We start from the raw sequence: 11,235 nt of genomic DNA on the forward strand, positions 1-11,235 counted from the left end.
TAAACTCGAGATACATTTACAGTTTCAGGGTGAATTCAATCTATACACTTGTCTATAATCTTGATACATATCTTTCTTTTATTTGTCAAGGGAAAAAACCATTTTCAGGCAAATTTACACAGCTAAATGATCTTGTTAAAAATAAAGATGTACTGTAATGTTGAGGGAAAAAACGTTCCAAGGCACAATACCTTTGCCATTCAACTAAATTCTCAAGGGAATATAACGTATACAAAAGAGCTACAGCTTCTCCATCATTTCTATCTTTTTTTTAAAAATCTATCTTCTATCTTTCTAACTGGCCCACCTCTTGCTTTTTGTCATACGCCCTTTACATGTCTCCATTTGCCTGTCAATCAAAGTTATAGACATAAACAATACAAAACAATCCCATTAGAAAATCCTTGAGCCCTGACAATCTAGACTAATGGATAAATGACTGTAAATCCAAACAGGTGAGGTGGAACTAAGGAAAACTGGGCCTCTACTGACACCTGTTGGATTTGAGAATAGTGTTGTGCCATGACAACCTCAAGCTATAGTACTATGGCCACACTCCACCATGTCACCCTAAGAGTAGTAAACACCATAGTGTTGCTGCTTATGTGGAATTCACTCCAAACCCCCCAAACTTCCTACTAGTGGTACAGCCTGTCCTTAGAGACCAGTGCAGACTGCTCCTGTTCCACTGTGCGGGTGGGGGCCAGACTGGACCCATCATACTGCAGAGGCTGTCGCCGTTCAAGGGCCAATCGCACTGCTCGCTTCACCTGGCACAGCCAACACAGGAAGTGCACCTCTGCTCAGTATGAGAGACTCTTTCAATGATCTCTACGGGTGGAGGACCCAACTAAAACAAATACTGATCAATGGTGAAGCATAAGTTGAGTGTTTTATGTGATTTTGTGAATAAGAGGTATGGAAAGAGAGTTTGAACTGAAGGGCTTTATTAAGTGACCTCACTAGATGAGGGTAGATGAGTTTGTCTGTCCCAGTGTCTGGGTGTTTTTCTGGTCTAGTACCCGCTGGTTGATCCTGACGATCTGCTTGTACACGTACTGGGGTGCCACACAGGCTTTAAGCGGCTCCGCCACCTGGTCAGACTGGTCCTCTGAGGATTGGATGTCAGACTGGGTGTCTGTGTCATGTGACAGGGTCATCTTGTCAAGCCCACTGCAGATTCTGGGGAAACACATCTGAAATGAGCATCAACCACAATTAGTTTGTACACTTTGGGACTGGTGTACACACCCATATTTGGCCTATGTAAGGAAGGACTACAAAGCACTTCCAATTGAGACTCTCTATTGAACAGGCTTCTTTTTAGTCCAGGAGAAGTGTTCATCTGGATCTGTGCAACTGCCCTTTTGACCATTTTCAGACCCGAGTTAAATAAATATGTTTAAAAAAACACAAAAGTACATGTGCTTGATTTAGCTTTGATTCTGTACTTTGGGGGGTTTTCCATTCTATTGTACCTGGAAAAGTAAACCAGGTATTTATATATCTTTCTGATTCAGGTCTGACCACTTTTAGCCGTGGCAGGGAGGGGTTGTGGACAAACAGTGTTAGCCTAACCTCACTTTAGCATGGAGGATGCAGTGTTTCCAGGCCTGGATGTTGTCCATCAGCTCGGCTTTAACCATTCTGGCCGTCTCACTGGACAGCACATCTGACACTGAGCAGCCTGGGAACAGACTCAGCAGCAGAGGGGCCACCTACGCACACACAAAATGGCTACACGGACTCAGAGTTGACCACAATCAGAGTTGACCACACTCACAGAGCCCTATACACTTACGCACACTGACACTCGAACACATACAAACAAACACTCACTCCATCATTTGCTCACACATAATAATGCACACACATTTACAGTGCATTCGGGAAGGATTTAGACCACTTGACATTTTGTTACGTTAAAGACTTATTCTAAAATGGATTAAATTGTATTTTAATCCTCATCAATCTACACACAGTACCCCATAATGAAATATCAACTTTACATAAGTATTGAAACCCTTTACTCAATACTTGGTTGAATTACCTTTGGCAGTGATTACAGCCTTGAGTTATCTTGGGTATGATGCTACAAGCTTGGCACATCTGTAGTTTCTCCCATTCTTCTTTGCAGATCCTCTGAAACTCTGACAGGTTGGATGGGGAGCGTTGCTGCACAGCTATTTTCAGTCTCTCCAGAGATGTTCGATCCAGACTCTGGCTGGGACACTCAAGGACATTCAGATACTTGTCCGGAGCCACTCCTGCGTTGTATTGGCAGTGTGCTTAGGGTCGTTGTCCTGTTGGAAGACTTTGGCCCAGTCTGAGGTCCCGAGTGCTCCGGAGCAGGCTTTCATCAAGGATCTCTCTGTACTTTGCTCTGTTCATCTTTCCTCGATCCTGACTAGTCTCCCAGTCCCTCTCGTTGAAAAACATCCCCACAGCATGATGCTGTCACCACCATGCTTCACAGTAGGGATGGTGCCAGGTTTCTTCCAGACGTGACGCTTGGCATTCAGGCCAAAAAGTTCAATCTTGGTTTCATTAGACCAGAGAAATTTGTTTCTCATGGTTGTTGTTTTGCTAACGTAGACTGGAATATGTTCCGAGATTCATCCAATGGCATTGAGGAGTATACCACCTTAGTCACCGGCTTCATTAATAAGTGCATCAACGACGTCCTCGCCACAGTGACTGTATGTACATTTCCCAACCAGAAGCCATGGATTACAGGCAACATCTGCACCAAGCTAAAGTACAGAGCTGCCGCTTTCAATGAGTGTCCTGCTTTCAAGGAGCGGGACACTTATCCGAACGCATATAAGAAATCCCGCTACGAACCATCAAACAGGCAAAGCGCCAATACAGGACTAAGATTGAATCCTACTACACCGGCTCTGACGCTCGTCGGATGTGGCAGGGCATGAAAAATATTACGGGCGACAAAAGGGAACCCCAGCCGCGAGCTTCCCAGTAATGTGAGCCTACCAAATGAGCAAAATGCCTTTTATGCTCGCTTTGAGGAAAGCAACACTGAAGCATGCATGACAGCACCAGCTGTTCCGGACAACTGTGTGATCACGCTCTCTGTAGCCGATGTGAGCAAGAACTTTAAACAGGTCAACATTCAAAATTCACAGGATGTGTACTCAAAGCATGTGCGGACCAACTGACAAGTGTCCTCACTGACATGTTCAACTTCTCCCTGACCGAGTCTGTAATACCTACATGTTTCAAATAGACCACCATTGTCCCTGTGCCCAAGAAAGCAAAGGTAATCTGCCTAAATGAATACCACCCCGTAGCACTCACGACGGTAGCCATGAAGTGCTTTGAAAGGCTGGTCATGGCTCACATCAACACCATCATGCTGGAAACCCTAGACCCACTCCAATTTACATACCGCCTCAACAGATCCACAGATGATGCAATCTCAATTGCACTCCACACTGTCCTTTCCCTTCTTTACAAAAGGAACACGTATGTGAGAATGCTGTTTATTGACTACAGCTCAGCATTAAACAACATAGTGCCCACAAAACTCATTACTAAGGTAAGGACCCTGGGACTAAACACCTCCCTTTGCAACTGGATCCTGGACTTCCTGACGGGCAGTAAGGGTAGGCAACAACACATCTGCCACGCTGATCCTCAACACTGGGGCCCCTCAGGGATGCATGCTTAGTCCCCTCTTGTACTCCCCCGTTCACCCACGGCTGCGTGGCCAAGCACGACTCCAACACCATCATTAAGTTTGCTGACGACAACAGTGGTGGGCCTGGTCACTGACAACGATGAGACAGCCTATAGGGAGGTCAGAGACCTGGCAGTGTGGTGCCAGGACAACAACCTCTCCCTCAATGTGAGCAAGACAAAGGAGCTGATTGTGGACTATAGGAAAAGGAGGGCTGAACAGGCCCCCATTAATATTGATGGGGCTGAAGTGGAGAGGATCGAGAGTTTCAAGTCCCTTGGTGTTCACATCACCAACAAACTATCATGGTTTAAACACACCAAGACAGTTGTGAAGAGGGCACGACAACACCTGTTCCCCCTCAGGAGGCTGAAAAGATTTGGCATGGGTCCCCAGAATCTCAAAAAGTTCTACAGCTGCAACATATAGAGCATCCTGACCAGTTGCATCACCACATCCTGACCAGTTGCATCACCACCTGGTATGGCAATTGCACGGCATCTGACCGTAAGGCGCTACAGAGGGTAGTGCGTACTGCCCAGTGCATCACTGGGGCCAAGCTTCCTGACATCCAGGATGTACTAGGTGGTGTCAGAGGAAAGCCCAAAAAATGGTCAAAGACTCCAGTTGCCCAAGTCAGAGCAGACTGTTCGGTCTGCTAACGCAAGGCAAACAGTATCGGAGCACTGTCTAGAACCAAAAGGCTCCTTAACAGCATCTACCCCCAAGCCATAAGACTGCTGAACAATTAGTCAAATGGCCACCCAGACTATATACATTGTCCCCCCCTCCCCCGTATATAGCCTCGTTATTGTTATGTAATTTTCTTGTGTTAATCTTTTACATTTTTAAAATTTAGTTTATTTAGTAAATATTTTCTTAACCCCATTTATTTGAACTGCATTGCTGGTAAAGGGCTTGTAAGTTAGCATTTCACGGTAAGGTACACCTGTTGTATTTGGAGCATGTGACAATTTTATTTGGTCTGAGAGTCTTTAGGTGCCTTTTGGCAAACTCCAGGCGGGCTGTCATGTGCCTTTTACTGAGGAGTGGCTTCCATCTGGCCACTCTACCATAAAGGCCTGATTGGTGGAGTGCTGCAGAGATGGTTGTCCTTTTGGAAGGTTCTCCCATCTCCACAGAGGAACTCTGGAGCTCTGTCAGAGTGATCATTGGGTTCTTGGTTACCTCCCTGACCAAGGCCCTTATCCCCCGATTGCTCAGTTTGGCCAGGCGACCAGCTCTAGGAAGAGTCTTGGTGGTTCCAAACTTCTTCCATTTAAGAATGATGGAGACCACTATGTTCTTGGGGACTTTCAATACTATAAATGTTTTGGGACACTTCCCCAGATCTGTGCCTTGACACAACCCTGTCTCAGAGCTCTACGGACAATTCCTTCGACCTCATGGCTTTGTTTTTGCTCTGACATGCACTGTCAACTGTGGGACCTTATATAGAATCATGTCAAAGTAATTGAACATACCACAGGTGGACTCCAATCAAGTTGAAAAAACATCTCAAAGATGATCAATGGAAACAGGATGCCCCTGAGCTCAATTTCAAGTCTCATAGCAAAGGTTCTGAATACTTATGAAAATAAGGTATTTCTGTTTGAAATTTTTTATAAATTTGCAAACATTTCTAATAACCTGATTTTGTTTTGTCATTATGGGATATTACGTGTAGATTGATGAGGATTATTATTATTATTTTTTAAATGTATGTAATCAATTTTAGCATAAGGCTGTAATGTAACAACATGTGTAAACGTCTGAATCCTTTTGGAATGCACCGTACAGAGTACCAGTCCAAAGTTTGGAAACACCAACTCATTCAAGGGTTTTTCTTTATTTTTTTTCTACTTTCTACATTGTAAAATAATAGTGAAGACATCAAAACTATGAAATAAGTTTAACAAATAAGTAAACAAATCAGATTTTCTTTTTTACATTTTAGATTCTTCAAAGTAGCCACCCTTTGCCTTGATGACAGCTTTGCACACTCTTGGCATTCTCTCAACCAGCTTCGTGAGGAATGCTTTACCAACAGTCTTGAAGGAGATCCCACATATGCTGATGCAACACTCAATCACTCTCCTTGGTCAAGTAGCCCTTACACACCCTGGAGGTGGGTTTTGGGTCATTTTCCTGTTGAAAAACAAATGATAGTCTCACTAAGTGCAAACCAGATGAGATGGAATGCCTTGGTAGCCATGTTGGTTAAGTGTGCCTTGAATTCTAAATAAATCACAGACAGTGTCGCCAGCAAACCACACATGCAGAGATCATCTGTTCACCTACTCTGCGTCTCACAAAGTCACGGTGGTTGGAACCAAAAATCTCACATTTTGACTCATCAGACCAAAGGGACAGATGTCCACCGGTCTAATGTCCATTGCTCGTGTTTCTTGGCTCAAGCAAGTCTCTTCTTCTTATTGGTGTCCGTTATTAGAGTTTTTTTTTTTGCAGTAATTCGACCATGAAGGCCTGATTCACACAGTCTCTTCTGAACAGTTGATGTTGAGATGTGTCTGTTACTTGAACTCTGAAGCATTTATTTGGGCTGAAATCTGAGGTGCTGTTAACTCCAATGAACTTATCCTCTGCAGCAAAAAAAAAGTTTTGATGGCCTGTTTCTCTTTGCTTATTTGAGCTGTTCTTGCCATAATATGGACTTGTTCATTTACCAAATAGGCCTACCTTCTGTATACCACCCCTACCTTGTCACAACACAACTCAAACACATTAAGAAGGAAAGAAATGAACTTTTAACAAGGCACACCTGTTAATTGAAATGCATTCCAGGTGACTACCTCATGAAGCTGGTTGAGAGAATGCCAAGATTGTGCAAAGCTGTCATCAAGGCAAAGGGTGGCTACTTTGAAGAATGTCAAACATAAAATATATTTAGATTTGTTTTAACACTTTTTTGGTTACTACATGATTCCATATGTGTTATTTCATAGTTTTGATGTCTTCACTTTTATTCTACAATGTAGAAAACAGTAAAAATAAAGAAAAACCCTTTATTTTATGAGTAGGTGTGTCCAAACTTTTGACTGGTACTGTATATATCTACCTCTATCGATCCAGTATCCTTGCACATTGTTAATAATGGTATTGGCACTGACCCTGTATATAGTATGCTTACTTAATTGTGTTCTTATTTTTTATGTTTATATCTCACTTGTTTTTGTTCTACCATGTTATTTGTTGTATTACATTGTTATTGATTACTGCTTTGTTGGTTACAAGAAAGACATTTCACTGTACCTGTCCATGTGACATTAAAACTGGAAACACACACATGCAGACAGAGGTACAGATTTACTACAGTAGTCAGTTCTGCACCAAGTGGGAGTTTCACACCACTTTATGAAACATGTATTACATAAAATGAAATGTGCGTTAAAAGAAAGAATAATCTGTTAATATACTTGTAAAAAACATGGAAACAAGTGGTGAGAGCTTAGTACTTGCATAACTAGGGTCTTTAGTCCACATTAGACCCTAGCTATAACAGCTCAGTATTATGGATAGAGTTGATGAGACACACAGTACAGGCATTGAGGGTCTTGCCTGATCATTAGTGGGGTCCAGGAGAAGGGTACTGATGGCATCCTGCTTGGCCCCCTCCACGTTGGGCACTTTATGGTGGGGCTTTGGCCCAGTTCTCATAGTACTGTCTAACTCCAGGGTTGTACTTGATGGCCTCAGAGAACTTGTCAGAGCTGCCTCATGGTACTTCCTGCGGTGAAGACAATACACCGTGTTATGGATGACAGACTGAGACTCACCGGTCCTGGTAGCAGTGTGTGCCCAGGGTGTTGAGGATGACAGCGAGGCGGATCCAGATGGCCTGGTCATCAGGAGACATCTCCTCCGCCTGCTGGTAGTCAGCCAGGGCAAACTCCCACTCGTCCTGCTGGAAGAAACAGTCTGCACAAACCACAACCACCTCTGTAAATATCAGAGGTGATATCTACTGTCGACTCAGATGCACTCCTTCCTGAAATTGGATCTAATGGATATAGGTACTAACTTTATGCATTGATGTATTCAAGGTCTGTGAGGTGATATGAAATCAAATCTCCAGTCACTTTAAACACATCCTCTCTTGATCTCAGAGACTCCTGCCCACCGTCCATATTCACACACTATTTCTATTTCACAGAGCCAGACATCAATTGCACCTTTTTCAAGAGGGAGCCCACAACCTCTCTCATTTTACCTCAGCCAAACTCACCCCCTTCGCCTCCACTTCCTCCCACCCCCTTAAACATACCTCCCTTCCCTCATCTCTCCTCTGCTTTCCTCTCCCGTCCTCTCCTTTCCCCTCCCCTCACCTCCTCTGTTAATGTGGAGGCCGCTTTCCTCCTTCTGCTCCTGGACGGCCTTGCTGAGCAGCATGGTTTCCTCGGCGTAGAAGCTATGGGAAGAAGCACGGCACGGCAAAGTCGTTATAGGTGAGCACCAGCTGGGCCTGGGCCGCCTACTGCACGGCCCTCAGTTTTTCCTGGTTGTGTCCGCTCGGCTCCGCCCCCTGGACTCAAGCCTCACCCAGCTCCACAGCCAGGACCAGGTCCTCAATGACAGAAGTGAAGTCTTTCAGCCTGCGGTGCAGAATACCCCTATGGTGCAAAATACTACATATTAGTGGATAATAGACAGTATGGAGCATATCACAGCAACACAATGTAGATGATGTATCCACATTTGTTTACTGTAAATTGGTAGACGGGAATCAGTCTGAAAACGTGTCAACATTATCAAGCTTGTAGCTTCTAAAAAGAACATTATGAACACCTGCTCTTTCCATGATCTAGACTGACCAGGTGAATCCAGGTGAAAGCTATGATCCCTTATTGATGTCACTTGTTAAATCCACTTCAATCAGTGTAGATGAAGGGGAGGAGACAGGTTAAAGAAGGATTGCTAAGCCTTGAGACAATTCAGACATGGATTGTGTATGTGTGCTATTCAGAGGGTGAATGGGCAAGACAAAATATTTAACTGCCTTTGAACGGGGTATGGAAGTAGGTGGCTTTTCACACCCAATAGTTTCCCCATGTGTATCAAGAATGGTCCACCACCCAAACGACATCCAGCCAACTTGACACAACTGTGGGAAGCATTGGAGTCAACATGGGCCAGCGTCCCTGTGGAACACTTTCGACACATTGTAGTCTATGCCCTGACGAATTGAGACTGTTTTGAGGGGAAAGGGAGAAGGGGGGGGGGGTTCAACTCAATATTATGATTGTGTTTTTAATGTTTTGTGCACTCAGTGTATATCTCTTCATTGGTAGAGGAGAATGGTCTGGTAAAATGGGATCAACCAGACATCAACTAAACCACAACACTCTTGCTTGCTGTATCAGAACCTTTACACGTATAGATAAATACTCTGTCAACAAGATCAAGATTCTAGCTTCTAAACAAGAACCTTATGACCACCTGCTGTATCAGTACCCCCCTGTATATAGTCTCACTATTGTTATTTTACTGCTGCTCTTTAATTACTTGGTACTTGTATTTCTTTTTTAGTCATATTTTTATTTATTTATTAAACTGCATTGTTGGTTAGGGGCTTGTAAGTAAGCATTTCACTGTAAGGTTGTATTCGGCGCATGAGACTAATAAGATTTGATTTGAACACCTGAAGAGGTAGTGCTGCTCAAATGTATTTATAAAGCTCTTTTTTTCCAGATTTATTCATAAAGCTCTTTTAACGTCAGCAGATGTTACAACGTGCCTATACAGAAATCCAGCCTAAAACCCCAAGCAATGCAGATTTAAAGGCACAGTGGCAAGGAAAAACTCTCTAGAAAGGCAGATCTAGGAAGCAACCAAGAGAGGAACCAGGAACCAGTCCTCTTCTGGCTGTGCCGGGTGGAGATTATAAGAGTGCATTGCTATTAAGGCCAGATCGTTCTTCAGTCTCAGTGCAATGCTCCAGGGCCATGTTGATCTTGGACAGGGCCTCCGTGAGCTTCCCTGCCAGGGCCCTGCTGATGGCCTGCTGCCTGGCCCTCTCACAGGCCTCCTCTAGCCCAGCAGGGCACCTGCCTCTAGGCACGATGGACTGAGGACCAAGGCTGACCTCAGATCAGGGTAGCACAGTGTTACCTGTATGGAGAAGAGTCCTGGTAATTGCCAGGGACCTTACGATATGATATTATCACGATACTTAGTGCCAATAAGATATGTATTGCGATTTTCACGATTCTATATGTATTGCGATTCCATACTGACATTTTATTGCGATTTTATGTTCCAAACATATTGCTCACTAAATGTCTGCTGCAGAGAGACAAGAGAAAACAAGTTTTGATCAGTCAGAGAAATAAAAGTGCTGAAAACATGTTGGCTCCCTATTTAAAAAGAAGATGGAGAACAAGCTATAGGATGAAAAATACTTACGTTTTGGAAGAGGCACAGCTGACTAGCGCTAGTTAACGCTACCTATGGTAGCAATTTTTGGGAGTCAAATATCTATATATCTTCCAAAAATAATATTGCGATATGTAACTGTATAGGTTTTTTCCCCCATCACTAATGAAGAATGGTCCTGTCATTCCATTAGAATGCATGTACATTTGGCTTTTTAAATATGTTTTATAGGTAGTCACTAGATGGTCCGAGAGGACAAAAGTGGAAATGATGTCACAAGTGTTGAACTGGTACATAAGCAATTTTTCCCAAAGGTTACAGCTCATAAGGTTAGTGGTTGAAATTACATTTGGTGCTAGAAATCGTCACCCCTGCGTTCTTTATAGCATGGTATTGTCAGATATTGCCAAGCGTTAACACCGAGGAAACAGAGTGTGAGAGTGTACTACTGACCTGGTTGAGCTGTTTGTGGAGACGTGCTCTGAGGTTGAGCAGATCTGCGGTCTCAGAGTCTACCTGATGCCAGTTACTAACCAGCCTCAGACAGTCAGAATAGCGGCCCAGGGCCGTCAGACATGCCAGGCTACAACAGCAACAAAGAGAGACACTTCCGTGGTTCACACCCGTGAAACATTGTTTTAAATCTTAGGTGAATAGCACCATCTGTTGGCTGTGCAAGGAGTGTCTGTCTGTAGAGATGGCTGAGGTCAAAGGATTTCACATGCCCTCCTTAGGCAGATAACATTTGGATAAAACCAAAGAAAGTGTTTGTATATGGTGGAAACAGTAACAACTATATTCATTTTCATGCACATAGCTATGTGAATACCTCAAATTTCACACTGACCTCCTCATGTGATATGATCTGCAGCAAGGCCTTGGCAAACAACTCCAGAGCATCCAGGAACATCCCCTGTGGAGTGGACAAAACTCAATATGATCTATTTTCTCTAAACAAGACAATTACAACAGTTTTTTCAAGTGAAAGCAAGAGGTATTTCAACAGTGCTGGGTGCGTGCTTGACTGTGTAGGGATGATCATTATGTCTGAATGTTTTCCCAGACTGTTCTAAGAAGATCACAGGCCAGAGGTTTGTGGAGGGCCTTAGCCTGAGGCTCCAGGAGGCAGGCATGTCTGCATCTGA

Source organism: Oncorhynchus kisutch, linkage group LG8 (assembly GCF_002021735.2).
Source record: "Oncorhynchus kisutch isolate 150728-3 linkage group LG8, Okis_V2, whole genome shotgun sequence".
In the NCBI taxonomy this organism is placed as follows: domain Eukaryota; kingdom Metazoa; phylum Chordata; class Actinopteri; order Salmoniformes; family Salmonidae; genus Oncorhynchus; species Oncorhynchus kisutch.